The sequence below is a fragment of the Drosophila ficusphila genome, unplaced genomic scaffold, assembly GCF_018152265.1.
Source record: "Drosophila ficusphila isolate 14025-0441.05 unplaced genomic scaffold, ASM1815226v1 contig_127, whole genome shotgun sequence".
Classification (NCBI taxonomy): Eukaryota; Metazoa; Arthropoda; class Insecta; order Diptera; family Drosophilidae; genus Drosophila; species Drosophila ficusphila.
Window position 1 is genome coordinate 3310518 of NW_025064016.1, and position 14983 is coordinate 3325500.

Genomic DNA, 14983 nt, shown 5'->3' on the forward strand with positions numbered 1-14983 from the left:
TTATTATGTTGTAATATACCTATAATTACCACTACAATTATTGGTTTTGGGCGTACAAAATCCTAAAGGGTTTTCTTAGTTAAAACGGGCTACATAACGTTTATTCCTTGTTTTTAGTGCAATATCATTGTATTTATTTCGATAAATGGCTTTTTATTGTTTATAAGTTCCTTGTATGACACCTTCATTACTGCTCAGGATCATCTCGTAAAACCGCCAACTCCCCAAAGAAGCATGTGTTAAGCTCCCAGCAAAGCTGGTGAGGAGAAAATGCAAGGGGGTGAGAGGAGCATTGGCAAGTGTAATTTGCATTGATTTATGACCGGCAGAAGGAGCAGCGGGCACGGCAGCAACATGCAGCAGGCATAGCGACAACCTGCAGCCAGAAACCTGCAGCCAGCAACCTGCAACCTGCACTGCAGCAACAATAAAACGATGTTAAGGTGGGTCAGACACACTGCCACTGTTAATGTGTCTACGGCGGCGTTCCGTTCGAAGCCGATCCATTCAGGGTTCGTGCCGTGTCACGTACATTCAATTAAACGCCCTTGAGTGCCGCTATCCAGCCACGCCCCCTTCTACCGCCCGTCCGCCCACCTCCGTTGGAATTCCGTTTCGGACAGCATTGCCTCGGACTCTTTGGGTCCTGTTTATTGGCATCGCAGTGCCGTGGATAGCAGCGACGGCCCCAAGAGCAATGAGCTGCAGATAAATAACAAGCCATATAACGCATACGCACTGTGTGTTGCAGGACCCGGCATGCAGCAGCAGAGCTAAAAGCAAGACCAAAAGCGACGGCAGTCATCCGACTTTGCCTGCTCCCGAAAAGGAAGGGCATGTGGGCGGGTAAAGGCCCCCAAATGAGCAATATACAGGCTTAGCTAAGTTTTAGGGATGAAAGCAAAAACATTCATATCAACGATAAACTTAGAAAAAATCCAGAGAATATAAATGGTTACCATTACTTTTATATATTTGTTTTAGTAAATGTTATCTTTTGTTATATTTTAATTAATTTTAAGAAAACTATTTTTTAACTCTTTACAAGTTACTTTGTTTTATTTTCATTTTGGGACCTCTTTTTTTCTTTTTGAAAACTCCTCCTGTTACGCCGTCTCACCCTGTTTTTACCATCATGCTGGCAAACGAGCAGGAATCGCTGCTCGCTGAAAACGATAACGGAGGACCTTCCCCCCTCGCCAACCGCATCTTTTTTGGAGCCCCAGGGGGTCGAAAAACCACCATATTTCCCTCAGTGTATGGCAAGCTCTCGGGCGTTGATTTCCACAGCTGCCAAACGCTTGTCTTTTGATCTCCAGCGAACCCCAGAAACCCAAAGCCCACCTGACCCCCTCGATAGTTTACAACAAACACAATTTCAATTAAATTTTAAATATTTATGCAAAAGCAACATCAGCAACAGAGTGAGAGAGAGAGAGAGAGAGCGAGGGCAGACAGAGACAAAAGCCGATGCAGACCAAAACAATTACAACATGGCTTAATCCTTTTTTACTGTTGTTTCCGTTTTTCGCCCCTTTCAATTGCATTTTCCGCTTTACAATACGCACATGTGCATATGTGTTGCGATGGTTTAGTGGCTGTGTTGGGCATTTGCACTTGATCAACACATTTTTTTTGTGGGATTTTCATCTGGGATGTTCCTTTGTCGGGGCTGCATAAATTTCAAGAGAATTATTTGCATAGATGTAAGTGGAAGTCAAGGAATTACAGTCCTTTTTGGCCTTAAAATTTAAAGTTGGAATATTTGCTTTACCGAGAATATATTTCTAGAAAAATGTTGAAAAGTAGAAACTTTACCTAATTTAAATTAAGTAAATTAACCAAAAAGTCACTCTATAAACCCTATAGATTTTGTTTTAATTTAAAAGCGAATATATTAAATTTGATAACTATGGCTGCACTATATTTTTTTTTACAAAAAACTTAATACGTTTACGATCCCGAGGAAAAACCTTTAAATAAATAAATTCGACTATGGTTAATGCCCATTCTCTTTTGTTTACCATTCCCATTCTCCACCGCCCACCTACCACGCCCCCAAACGAATGTCACCGCCACCGGCAGTCATAATTCACTGTCTCATAAGCGTTGTTGGTCGCAGTCGGAGCGCGTAAATCATTTCCCGGCTCTCCAATAGCCAGCAAACACCCGCCGTCCCATTCGCACCCTGACACCCGTCTCTTTCGCACACCGAGCCTGTTATCTTTTGTCTCATTCTCGTATTACCCCAACACTATACCTATATCCCTGTGGGAGTTACTTAAAACAGAGAAAAGCGGGAAAAAGCCAGTGCTCGCACACACATATTCCTGAATGCCACAAATAAATCTAATAAGGCCGCATAATTTGCATAATTTTCGTATTTAATAGAGAGGCAGAAAGGGAGGGAAATGTAGAGCGGAGCATAAAGGGAGAGGGAGATAGCACGACAGGGAGATAAGCTCAGGTAGCAATTGAAGCCAGCAAGCTCTGTTGCAACATAAAACACTCAAAGGATATGCTGACAATGAGGCTTAACTCTCGCATACAAATACAAAACAAACACTCGCATACTGAAACACAGACAACCAACACATAAAGATGGTGCGAGAGAAAGAGAAAGCGAGAAGGGGAAGAAAGAGGCAGAGAGCTTAAAAGCGCCTTGCCTGCTGATGCGCCTAAAAGCGCGCTTAAATAAATTCAATTTAACGTGACTAATACCATTTTATCGCATTGTTTAAAGCATGAAAGCCTGCACACAGGATCTTCATACTTCCTTCTCGCCCCAACCCCTCTCCTGCGCTCCTTTATTCGCCCTCGAAATCCCCTTTTCCGACGCCTCTGTCATATGGCTGCGCCTGTCTTCCTACCTGCTCGGATGTTGCCTTTTGTATGCCAACAATATTGTCAAAATGTATAAAAACAGTTTAGGCTAAAAAGATGGTAGAGTATGTATTCTTTAAAAAAAAATAGTTATTCCGGCAGTAAAAAGAATTTTTACAAACATTTTTATAAAATTTTTAAAAACTTTTTCATGGCAAATATTTCAAGCTTAAATTTGGTTTTTCCTGTTTCCTGATGATGCAAATATAAATAGTGTGACTTTATGTTTTTAATTTTGATTTGTGGCTGTATAATTTGGTGCTATTGTTTTGACTATAATTGTATGTGTGTATGCCGCTCCTGTTGCCTTATTCCTCCCGTTTCCACCACTCGGTTGTTTAACTGTTCCGATTTACGGACTAACTCCGGCGTCGACGTCATCGCCAAATGCAATGAGGAAATAATAAATACAACATTTTGAGGAAATTGAATTGTATGTGCTCATAGCTATCTGTGTGTGTGTTGTGTGTGGATGTCTGAATATGTGCAAGTATCTGATTGTCGTCCATGCGTTGGAAAATATGACATCCGACAAAAGTTTTCAATGTGACATCTAATGTACTCCACGACTTTATTTTCAAATCAAGAATTCTTATTTTTAAATGTCAAAGCATTTTTTTTAATATCTAGAGCAAATTGATTTGTTTTATTTAATCTGGTTAACCATGGATATTATCTAATATTTTTTATCTTCACAAATCTTCTGGGAGAAGTCAGCACATTGCTGCCCTTTAAGTTGAACTTGAAACATTTGTCACCTGAACGAATTGCCGTTTCAGTGTTTGCTTCTGTTGGCTGATGTGCTTATAGGCCACTTTGTTTCCTGCCGTTTGTTGTATTGCCGGAGGCTCTCCGTCCGCCTGAGTTCCTCCCCCGATTTTCCGCCCACTCAAAACTCCAACTACGTTTGCGTTCAGATGGGAAGTTAATAAAACAGCCTTTTATGGGTGCTGCTGCTGCCTTTGTTGCTGCTGCTCAATATGTTTTCATGGGCATTTGAGCGTCTGAGCGTATGCAGCAATCAAATTAAATGTTATGTAAGCTTTAAACAAAAGCTGGGCGATTATCGAATGTACTTACAATTCGCTGCAGGCAAAATCAAAAATTCCACTCACTTCGCTGCTACCAAAAAAAAGGAATGATAATGAAAACGATAATCCAATCGCTATCTACTCTCGATTTTTCTTCTTTCGCTTTGAGGTTCTCCTTTCGAGCGATTTACATTTCAACTAATTGAGGTGCCTTAAGCTAATCGCGATATAGAATACATAATTTGCTAAAATATTTCGTACCACAATTTGCATAACAATTTTTTTCCCCAGCAAAAGCAAACTTAATTTAGCGAATTTCGCACGAAGTGCGGTTGGCAATCCAGGAAATATTACCAACCTAAAAACCAGAAAAAAACCCAAACCACATTTGTCAATTTTATTTATGGTCACGTAGCGCTTGCTTTGGATTTTGTACTGCACCGAAAATATTTCCTAATCCTGTTTTTTTAACATTTATAATAAGAAAACATTTTTTTTATTCTTCGATTATTTTGGTATACGTTTTAGAAAAACTTGAACAAAATATTTAAATATTCCAATAAGAAATAGTAAATGCAAATGTAATTGTGCCACATTTCTTCTAACTTTTCAGTGTGCCACTAATGGCTGCAACAAACAGGACAGAGAATACAGAGGACATGACACAAGCAACAACTGCAACAATGTTGCACCTGCAACAAGCAGCATCAGCAGGTGTTAAAGGCCACTTAAGTGCTGAAAAATGTAAGAGTGGGTGTGGAATGGTAGTGGGCGGTGCCTCCCGGCGTCCGTTTGCCGTAATTACGTCGCCTCCTCTATACAAACTCACACACACACAAAGGGGGAAAAAAGGTAGAAACTTCCAAGGTGTCCAAAGGAGTCTGCTAAGTCCAAGGGTTAATGCACAAACAAGGACGAAAGTGGAAAGATGAGAGAGAGTGGAGAATGCCGAGCTTAAGTTTGAAGGATAGTCTAGACTACCGCATTATTTAGCTGCATTTATCATACTAAAATGATAAAGCATTTAAAGACTGTTATATGCAGAAAAAATGGAAATTAATCAATTATTGGATTGTTATTAAATTAAAAGGACTCTGATTTTACATCACCAAGAGAGTAATTTAAAATGTATGAAGTTTTAAATAATCGCATTTGGCTTCTGTTTGACAAAAATATGATACAGAAATCTTAAATTAATCCTGGCAATCAAAATAGTTCTTAACACATTTCATTTTTAAAGAAATAACTTAAAATATTTCGTAGACAGAGATGCAACCATTAATAATAATTTTCCCTGCCAACAAAAAAAATGTCTGGCATTCCAAGAGTCGGAATTTTATTTGCATTTTTTTAACACTTTAAGGCTGCAAAACTGTCCTTTGACATCGACCAATGCAACAATCAACTGTATTTTGAGTATCGTACAAACCACTTTTACGTCTGTGTGTGTGGGCCAGAGTTATGCCTGGTTAAAAATTCCCAAAGAGTGGATTTGGGGAGTTGGGAAAGGCCGACAAGTGCAAAATGCCTGGGCGTGGCTCGGCATCATCATCATCATCATTTTCATCATCGGCCAAATCATCAGCATCGCCATCGTGTTAACAAAAGAGCATACTCAAGTTACATATGAAATGCAATTCCACTTTGGCGCACTTTATGCCAACATTTTGTACGTAAATCTTTGTGTAAGACTACGCCAAACGTTGGGTTCCTGGGATCAGAGGTGTTCCCAGTACTTTTCCTCTTTTCCTGTATTTGTTCACAAGCGGAGGAGCTTCCAGAACAAATAAAAAAAAATTATTTTAATTTTTAAGACCCAGTTAAAAAAAAATTTAAAATTTCTTAAACCAAACTAACCAATATCTAGTTTTATATTGAATGTTGTTTTTTTTACAAATCCTATAAGTAAGTATGAAAATCTCAAAATAAATTGAATATGGGAAAAAGGTAAGGATTTATTCTTTCTGTGTACGCAAAAGTGTCAAAAGTGCTTGAAATTTCAGCAGGCTTTTTTTGCAGCCCGGAAAAGTGTTCAAGGGAAAAAGGGCGAAGAAAAGGGGGGATTCCAAACTGGACAGTCAAGCCTTGGGCATCCTTTGAATCCCCTCGCCTCGCTTTCGTTGATGCCCAGCAAAGCTCAAATGCAGAAATCACGCTCATATGCTCAGTTGCACGCAAAGTCAAAAGTCCTTTGAGTGCGGCACACACACATTTAAATACAACTCTTGTGTGGGTGTGAGTGTCACCCATTTTTTTTTTTTTGGCATGTCCTGGATTCACACACTTTCTCTCTCGATTCGGCTCTCGGCTTTTCTCAGACTTCTGTTTGCTCTGGCAAGAAATTTGATATGCGTATTTGTGTTGCGCTTTTCTTTTGGCTGCCAACCAAAAAATCTTGCATCCTCCGTTTCTCTAGTTTTTCCTGTTTGCTATCCTTGGTGAGAACTGTTTAGGCGATGCAAACAAACAAAACTACACTACAAGAAATTTACTTTTGACAGACTGTAACTATCAGAACCTGTTTTTAACTGTTTGGTTTTTTTTACTATTAGTCTTTTGTAAATTTATTTATCTTACTTCTTGACCTTTATGTGTTGTAAACATTTTCTATGTTTGTTAATTTCCTTTTCAGCTAGTTTATAAAATATAAAAATTTTATGTTGAGCAGACATTTGTAATTCCCTTTAGTGTTTTCACTGCAACGGTGTAAGTCCACCCAAGATCCAAACACTTCTTCTCTTCGTGGGTGTTCGTTGGTGCCTGCAGTTTTACCGTGAAATATTTGGCGCCTGTAGCGTTTTTCACTTTGTGGCTGACAAGCGGCAGTCGTTTGGGAAAAGGGCTGGACGTGAAAAATAGAAGAAGGCGGGAAACCCTACAGAAGGTCCTACGGTAACCAAACCTGCAGCTGTGGATCCACTGTTTTTCTCACTTTTTACGATGTCCTTTTTAAGATTCTGTTGACTGTCAACTTGACATTGTCAATCGAAGTAGATGATTACGATATACCCATTCTTAGCTGGCTGCATTGATTACACCTGCAATGTATTTTTGAATACACTAAACACAAAAATTTTAACGAAGGGTACGCATTACATTATTTATAACTTTCCTGTCGGATTAACTGAACAATTAGACAACAAATCTGTTCATCACCAGAGTAAATTCCCCGAGCTCATTAAGACCGTGATCTATTATGAATACTAGTACAGATTATTTTCACTACGGATACCAACTAGCAGCAGAAAATCCTGAATTGGAACTCCTGGGAAAACATCGATGCATCGATTGGAAACCTTACTGGCTTTAAAACATAGGTGTGTGGGGAGGACGCCGGTGAGAAGTCTGGTAATATACTGGTAACTGTTATTGACACGGCATCATATTGAAAATATGAACATGCTTTTTTTTTTACCATATTGCTTGCTACTTTTTAAAGGGGAGTTGGGTTGGAATGTTTTTCAACTCCGTTGAGAGTTCGGTTTGGGTAAATAAACGCGACACACACTCGAAACGATATTTCAAAAGTGCAACGGCAGCGTTGGTTGCATATTTTATGCTCCTGTCCGCACTCGCTAAGTGTGTGTGTGTGTGCGTTTGTGTGTGGGCCACACCCACGTCAAAAATGGGAAATGGCAAAAAGCGATATCATCATGTTACACAGATAAACGCCTTAGGCAGCCGCTTGTCACATGCAGAGCACCGGAAAATGCGTTTAAAATAATATTGTGGGCGGCTCAGCACTGCGAAAATGTGGAAAGGCTGACAATTTTACACTATAAGTACGCATCATATAATTTAGAGATAACTTGGAAAAGTTTTGACGTACTATAATTATTTAAAAGCCAATTTGACGTGTTAAAATTCTTAAAAAGATTTATTTGTTGTTAAAAGTTGTTTTTGTAATTTTAATTTATATTAAATGTTATATTAAAACTAAAATTAAAATTTGTATTGCTTTAATTGGATCGAGAGTTATACTCCTTATATGTATATATGTATATGTACAGACATGTTTTTATACTACAGCAGTGTATAAATGGCGGAATAAATTATAGATAATGGATAATGGGATGGAAAAGAACTCAATAAGAATTGAAGACATTTGCCACCTTAAACCACAAGTTGGAATCCAAATGAACGGTAATGGTCGGCATTAAATACCATTTATTTGGCTTTATGATGATAGAGCACTGGTCAATCAATCAATCACGCAGCTGGGTAAATTTATGGTCAGGAATGCCAAAGATTCCAGCTGGCTATTTGCTCATTTTCTAATTAAAATCCATTAATCTTTCCAAATGCGCTCGTAATTATGCAGCATATTTGTAAAGCACTCACACACTAACGATTTCACTCTCATGGGGATAAGTAACTGTAAACTGAAGACATCCTGTTACTGCAAGGGTGTGTATGTTTGCACGTCTGTCAACTTCATTTCAATATTACATTGATTAGGTGTAAATTTATTCACAGTGATGTGGGAGGATATAGGTATATGTTATATATGTATGGGCATAAGTGCCATTGTTTCCTTTCGTCGATGTAAGCATAATTAGTGATAATGCCTAAATTGACATTCAACTTGAGGCTAAGAACTTGTCAATTGGGTTGATGATTATATTATTATTTTATGTCAAATGGTTTCAACAGGAATTTTGGTGTAAGCTTTGGGAAAGGCCAAAATATGTGCAACATTAATATAAGTCAAAAAAATTATAGTTGATTAAAGTTACTATTGGTTACAAACAGTCAACAATCTGTTTTTGTATGAGAGTTAAAATATTATTCATTTATGCCTGAAATAAATTTCAAGTTAAGCCAAACAATTTATTTAGTTATAATTTCCTTTTACAAAATGGGTAACCAACGAATTTGAAACTGCATATTTCTGTCCTTGGTGGCCGGAGACCTGGCCCAGAGCTCCATTTTGATTCATTCCGACTAGCAGCCGTTCCTGGGCTAACAATTAATCCTCTACACTGACCCACACCCAAAAAAAAAGGGGAAAATCGTTGTGTTGTTAACCCCTTTTTTTGCAGTTCTGCCCGGGGACATGCTGACTGCATAATTTGCCTTGACGTCGTCGTTGTCTCGGTTCTGAAAAATTTTCGTTTTAATTTTCATGTCTCTGGACGCACAAAAGGGAAAAGCGGGGGCTGTCAAATAAATTATTACAATGTCGTGTAAGAGCCGCAGAGATTAAGCAATTATGTGCCACTTAATGTTGCACTCGGCCTGAATATACTTGCTCTCTTCCCTCTTTAGTCCTTCCCCAAATGAAAGTCATTTTCATTTTCTGATTTGGCCTGCATACATTTTCGTTCGCCTGGGCAGGCTTTAACCACCAATTGGATTGGGAGAGCCTGCGGTTCACGGTAGCCCATCTCGAAAAGTTTGGTTAGAAGTTTGCTGTTTCAGAATAATGGAGAAAGCCTCAAATTCAATTGCTGCCGGTAATGTTGCTAGTGTGCAAAGTGCTGCAATTATCAGGTGCAAAAAATGATGACGACGAAATAAAAACCTACAACTAGAGTTTCAAAGAAAAATATTGACCTTACTCAAACTGGTAAAATAGATTTAAATACTGGTTTGTCAATAAAACGAATATTTGGAAAAAATAAAAATTAGTTATATTACACAGATTATTTACAATTTTATTTAAAGGGTATAAAATGCGTGAGCCCCCATTATCAACCATTACATAATAAACATTTTCTAGTAACTAAGCTGCCAACTTTGCAAGAGAGAAAGTTGTAGATGTTGTTTTTGATTTTGTTGGCTATTTTTTACTGCCCTTGTTGTAGTTACTGTTGGTCTTATTGGTTGTTTGCTGTTGGTGCTGCCTGTTCTCGCAAAAGTTCTGTGCGTGCGCGAAACCATAAAAACCAACGATGTGGCAAGAGCCCTATTTGCAATCCCGCCCCCTGCAGCTTTTGCCGCAAAATCGTTTTTTCATAATTTTCCCGGCTGATAGTGAGAAGGAAAATGGGTTGAGGCATCTATTGAATTTACTGGCTAAACTGCAAACAATTTAATCAATTTTATTTCAATTTTTTCTCCCATGTCTTGTCCAACTTAAATTCCATTGAAATTGCTTGGTAAATGCAAATTTCGCTTTTCTTTTTCGGTTTTCCTTGCTTCTTGTTGCTTAAAATAACTTGAGTGAAAAATGAATAAAATGAAACGAAAACATTTTCAGGCGGCAATGGAAAATATGTGAATTTAAATTTTCTAATTTCTATGTTGGCTAAGGGATGCGGAGTGTGCTAAAAATAACATTAAGCGAAATTTAGCAAAAACAGAGTCATAACAAAAAGCACAACGCAATTAGGGCCAAACAGTTTATGATGTTATAAAATTTAATTTAAGGTGCTATAGTATAGTACTACGTTTTAACTAATTTCTCAAATTTAAATTAAATGATTAAAAAATAATTTATTTTCAAGGAGAAATAACAACAAAAATAAAATTTCCAAATATATTTGTTTAGTTTGCAGCCAATAAGATTTTACTTTAGTATTTTTTTTTTTTTGTTAGTGTAATATATTGAAATAAACAAATGTTTCCATCAGTGTAACAACATTAGCAATTGCAACAGAACAACAACACAACGTCATGCAGAACATCAACATTAGCAGCAACAACAATCAGAACAACAACATCAGCAAGCAGCAACTGTCGCCTGCAAATCAATCTCAGCTGTCTTCCTCTAGACAATTTATGCATACTGCCACAGGACCACACACACACTCTCGCACATTTTCAGGATGCAGGACAAGACATCCTCAAAACTTGCTCTTGTTGTTGTATCTTATGTTTCATTACATTTTTTTTGTGGGTTGAAAGAAGGTTATTCATCTATGCATATGGAAGCAGGAAAAGAGCAGTGCAAGCAGTGACGAAGAGAAAGATGAGAGGCCATAAGGAGAAGCTTCTGCACTGAGAAAAATTGAAGCAAGCACAACGTTAAATAGGATGTAAGAGAAAATTTGCCAAGCAAAAACTATCAATTTATAAAAATGCTATAAGTGAATTGATAATAGTTTTTTTTTTAAACTTAACTATATGATGTTTAAATTTATAAATTCATAACGTTAATCTATATATTAATAAAAGCATAAAATCAGTTTTAAAATATTTTTTACCGTGTAATCAATATTAGAATCGTTTCGAGAAGCAGAAAGCGTCCGAAGCCCATGTCATTTGTCATTAAAAACTTGGACAGAAGGAGACAGAGAGATAAAGGAGCACACAGAGACTGACAGAGAAGGATAGTGTGGAGAAGAAGAGGAGAGAAGAGGATCAGGGGAGCCATGACCAGGACTAAGACAGCAAACAGCTGTTGACAATGGAGCCAAGCTTTTGGTTAACATGGCATATGCACAATATGTTTGCTCACCGCCCTTTCGCACATTTTGCTCCCCCTCTATAACGATTTCCGTCCCCGCCCTGCTGAGATTTTTACTGTCTCCTTCCATGTCTGTATGTTTGCCTTGGGAAACCATAAGTAAAGATTTTAAGCGCATTTTCCCTGCAAAATTCAACATCAACAAAGCTGGTGCAGCCAGCAAAGGCAACAAAAGCCGTCTGGCCAACTGGGAAAAGGAAGCACAAATGTTATTACAACAAACACTTTTTAGCAACATCTTTGTTGTCGGATTTTTCTAGTTCTTTCAATTGTAACCCAACATAGTTCAAGGATGAAAGTTAACAGTTTAAAATGCAAACACAAAGCGGAAGAACATTTTTCAACTATTTTATTTCGGTTGTGTAAATACGAAAATGGCCGAAGCAATTTTAATTCACTTAACCGCAACAATTATTTACTCTACAGCAAAAGGAATAGCACAGATTACAGGGCAAACAGTCTAAAAATTCAAGCAGAAATAAATTCTAAAAGAAAATCAGAGAGACTAAATAATATTATCTTTGAGTGTATTTACTTTTAATAAACAATAAGGACTTCAAGCTAAGGAAAAAAATATTTAAATATCTCCTTCGAGCATGTTGTACTCAAATAAAATAGCATCTTAGTTATTTTTACGATTTTGAGCAACTATGCACGTACTTTTATGAGCCCCAAGAAGATCACGTAGCAATTAATAAAAGCGTGCATGGTTACATTGTAGCATACAAAATGTCAACAACTGAGTTAGGTCAAACCATAAAGTACGAACTTGATGTTGTTTTTATTGTTGCAGCTGTTGAACCCTTTCAACCAAAATATTTTGCTGTTGCTGCAGGTCATTGAGTGGGTCAATATTAGCAAAATACTAGATCCAGGAATTCAATAATTCAAAGTGTGGTGTTAAACTGAATTTCGAGTTACTAAAAATAGCCCGCAGACTCCCTATTTTAATTTTGTAGTTAGTTAGTTTATATTTTTTAAAAATATTATATAAATTGTCTACTTAAGAATTCAAGTGCAAATTACGACTCTTATCCTTAATGCATGTAATAATCATAAATATGCTGTCGCAAAAAAGAAGAAATTGTCGCCAAAGAAAATATGTTTAGTACTTAACATTTGTTCCAATACACTTTGGCGTATTGAATTTGTGATTAGGCAAATAAACTCAAAGGAATTACACGTGTTGTACAAGTGGCATGTTTATTTGGGTGGGCGGGTGTGTAAACACAAATCTGCATATAAAAAGCATTGTATGAGATGCTTAAAGTAAATATTCATTGGCCCTACTTCGGCTTGAATGGAGCCAAGAGCTGCGACAAAGGAGAAATCATCAAATTTCAAGTTTGCTTTGTGCAAGTGTCAAAGGGAGGAGTTCTCGACCTTACTGGAGGGTAGAAATAATATTGTAAATTTTCACTGCACCAAATTAGAGCTGCCTGGCAATGGCAGAGGATGAGGACGCTGACGAGGAAGCGTTGCCAATGCCACTGTGTCGCCCGTTTATGTTTTCATAATAAATTCATCAATTCAATTTATTTTTCAATCAAAATAAATATGCCTTCGCCTTCATTGTTCGCCGAACAGGGAAACTTGACTGTGAAATGAACTTGACACAGTATAAAACCGAATAAATAAAATAGGCAAACAAATTTATAAGAAGATATTGCTTGGTAGCTGATTTTCTACAAATTATTAAATAACAGTATTCTACAATATTCTTAAGCTTAATTGACTTTTATTTTTGTAATCATTTTGTAACCAATAAACGAATAATCAATTTGTTTTAATTTTTATTTTTTTTATTTTCTTTAGTTTAGTTAGTCAAATCCGTCAAGTTAATTAGCACACAAGCCGTTGCACCTAACTAATGGATTCTAAATCATAGGAACAGCACTTTAAGCGCGTTCTTAGCGTAAGCCGCAAAAATCTCGCAGCTGAAAAGTGTTGGACTAATTAAAATAAGTGAAATCATTGCACGAGAAAGGATTCCAACACGCCCGCAGAATGAAACCGCCCACAGAGCAGGTGGAAAAATGCGCAACTTCATCCTCAGACGTCCTGCAGAGGGACTTTCAACATAAATTATGCACAAAAATAGCGGGCACAGTGTTTTATCTTGTCTATCAAGAGTGTTTAGCAAGTTTTTGAAACAGCGCAGCCATTATGCAAATATGCATACGCCAGCGGGCGGTCCGCCCTTAGTAGGAAAACCCCACATGCCACCCTACAACATTTTCCTGATCCTTCAGGGGTGTCTGTGCGCAACGCACACATACTTTCATTTGTTTGTCGGGTTTTCGCATAATTTTTAAATGCATTTCCGCAAGCGTCAAGAGTCGTCGGCCGCAACTGAAATTGGCTTATAAAGTTTTATTACTACAGTCTGTGTATACGTTAACGCATTTATATATATTTTTGTTTGGGCATTGCTTTGTAGTATTGCAAAAGGAAAAGTTTAACATTCGTTTTTTAGGTAAATGGGTTTGGACAACTTATATTATTAAACACCTCGAAAAACAACATTTTGGAGTAAATGTTTTAAAAGCTTATATGTTTACATATTAGTTCATTTGATAAAATTTATTTATAAAAAGAAAACATCACATATTAAATTGATAACAACGATTTAAAAAACATCATATATATAAAGCTGTATTATTACTAAAAGTAGCGTACATTTTTTTATGAAAATATTTTTTTTCTTAAATCTTAGTCAAGCTAAATAAAACAGCACGCAGAATATCTCACATACAGCCTTTCTACTAACAGTTCCAACTCGACAACAGATAACAGAAGGATGTTTAACAGCAGCTTAATGGTGGAAAGGAGAAGCCGTTAGAACATGATTCTGTTAAATTGGATCCTGCTTAACCTGAGTTAACATTAGCAGCCAACATTGAACAACCTCTGTTACTTCCACAGAATGAACTTTGCTGAGGGGTACGAATTTCCAGTCGCTGTTACCGCATTTTCACCTTAATGTTAAACGACTGCTAGAGGACTAATGTTAAATTCCTTACTGATAAACAAAATAACAGAAACAGCTTTCAGCTACCAATGAACTGCTGTAAGCTCTCCCGCGTATAATTTAAAATAGGGATGATAGGGAGAAAAAAGAACCCGGGATCGTATAATGCAAAATAAAATCAACAATTTTGCTTCACTTTGCGCACGGGTAATTATGGGGAAAATGTCAACAAGATTTTGCTTGTTATTGTAGGTTAAGCGGGCACTGAGACTTTCCACTTTCCACTGGGCCTTGGCCACTGTTGGTTTTTAATTTCAAGCTAAGGTGAGGCAGGATGGCTTAGGGGCTGTCGGCATGGTGGCAGTGGGCGTGGCTGGTTTTCGCAGGAAGCAGCTCAAAGGATATACGAGTGTGCACTCAAAGCTGCGATTTTCACGGCTCTCGTTGCTGTTACTTTACACAAAACGAAAATGAGCTAATATTGATTAAAAAATTACACTTTTTAAGAGAAGAAAAAATTAAAAATGAGAATCAGAGATTTATCAATACAAAAAATATTCAATTTTTTATTGAAAAAAAATGATAAAATGTATATTAGTATATAATTACTATAAATACTTTGTTTAAATCATACATTTCTTAAAAAATTGTATAATTCTCCCTTAAAAATACAAGATGAAATTAAGT

The 14983-nt window shown here is 37.1% G+C and overlaps 1 long non-coding RNA gene across 1 annotated transcript; it reads left to right on the forward strand.

Annotated features, from left to right (window-relative positions):
- The first annotated feature begins 3670 nt into the window (after positions 1-3670).
- Positions 3671-5017, forward strand: LOC108090598. Its single transcript, XR_001771354.1, has 2 exons — positions 3671-3920; positions 4528-5017. It is a non-coding gene; the product is annotated as an uncharacterized LOC108090598 (long non-coding RNA).
- The last annotated feature ends 9966 nt before the right edge of the window (positions 5018-14983 follow it).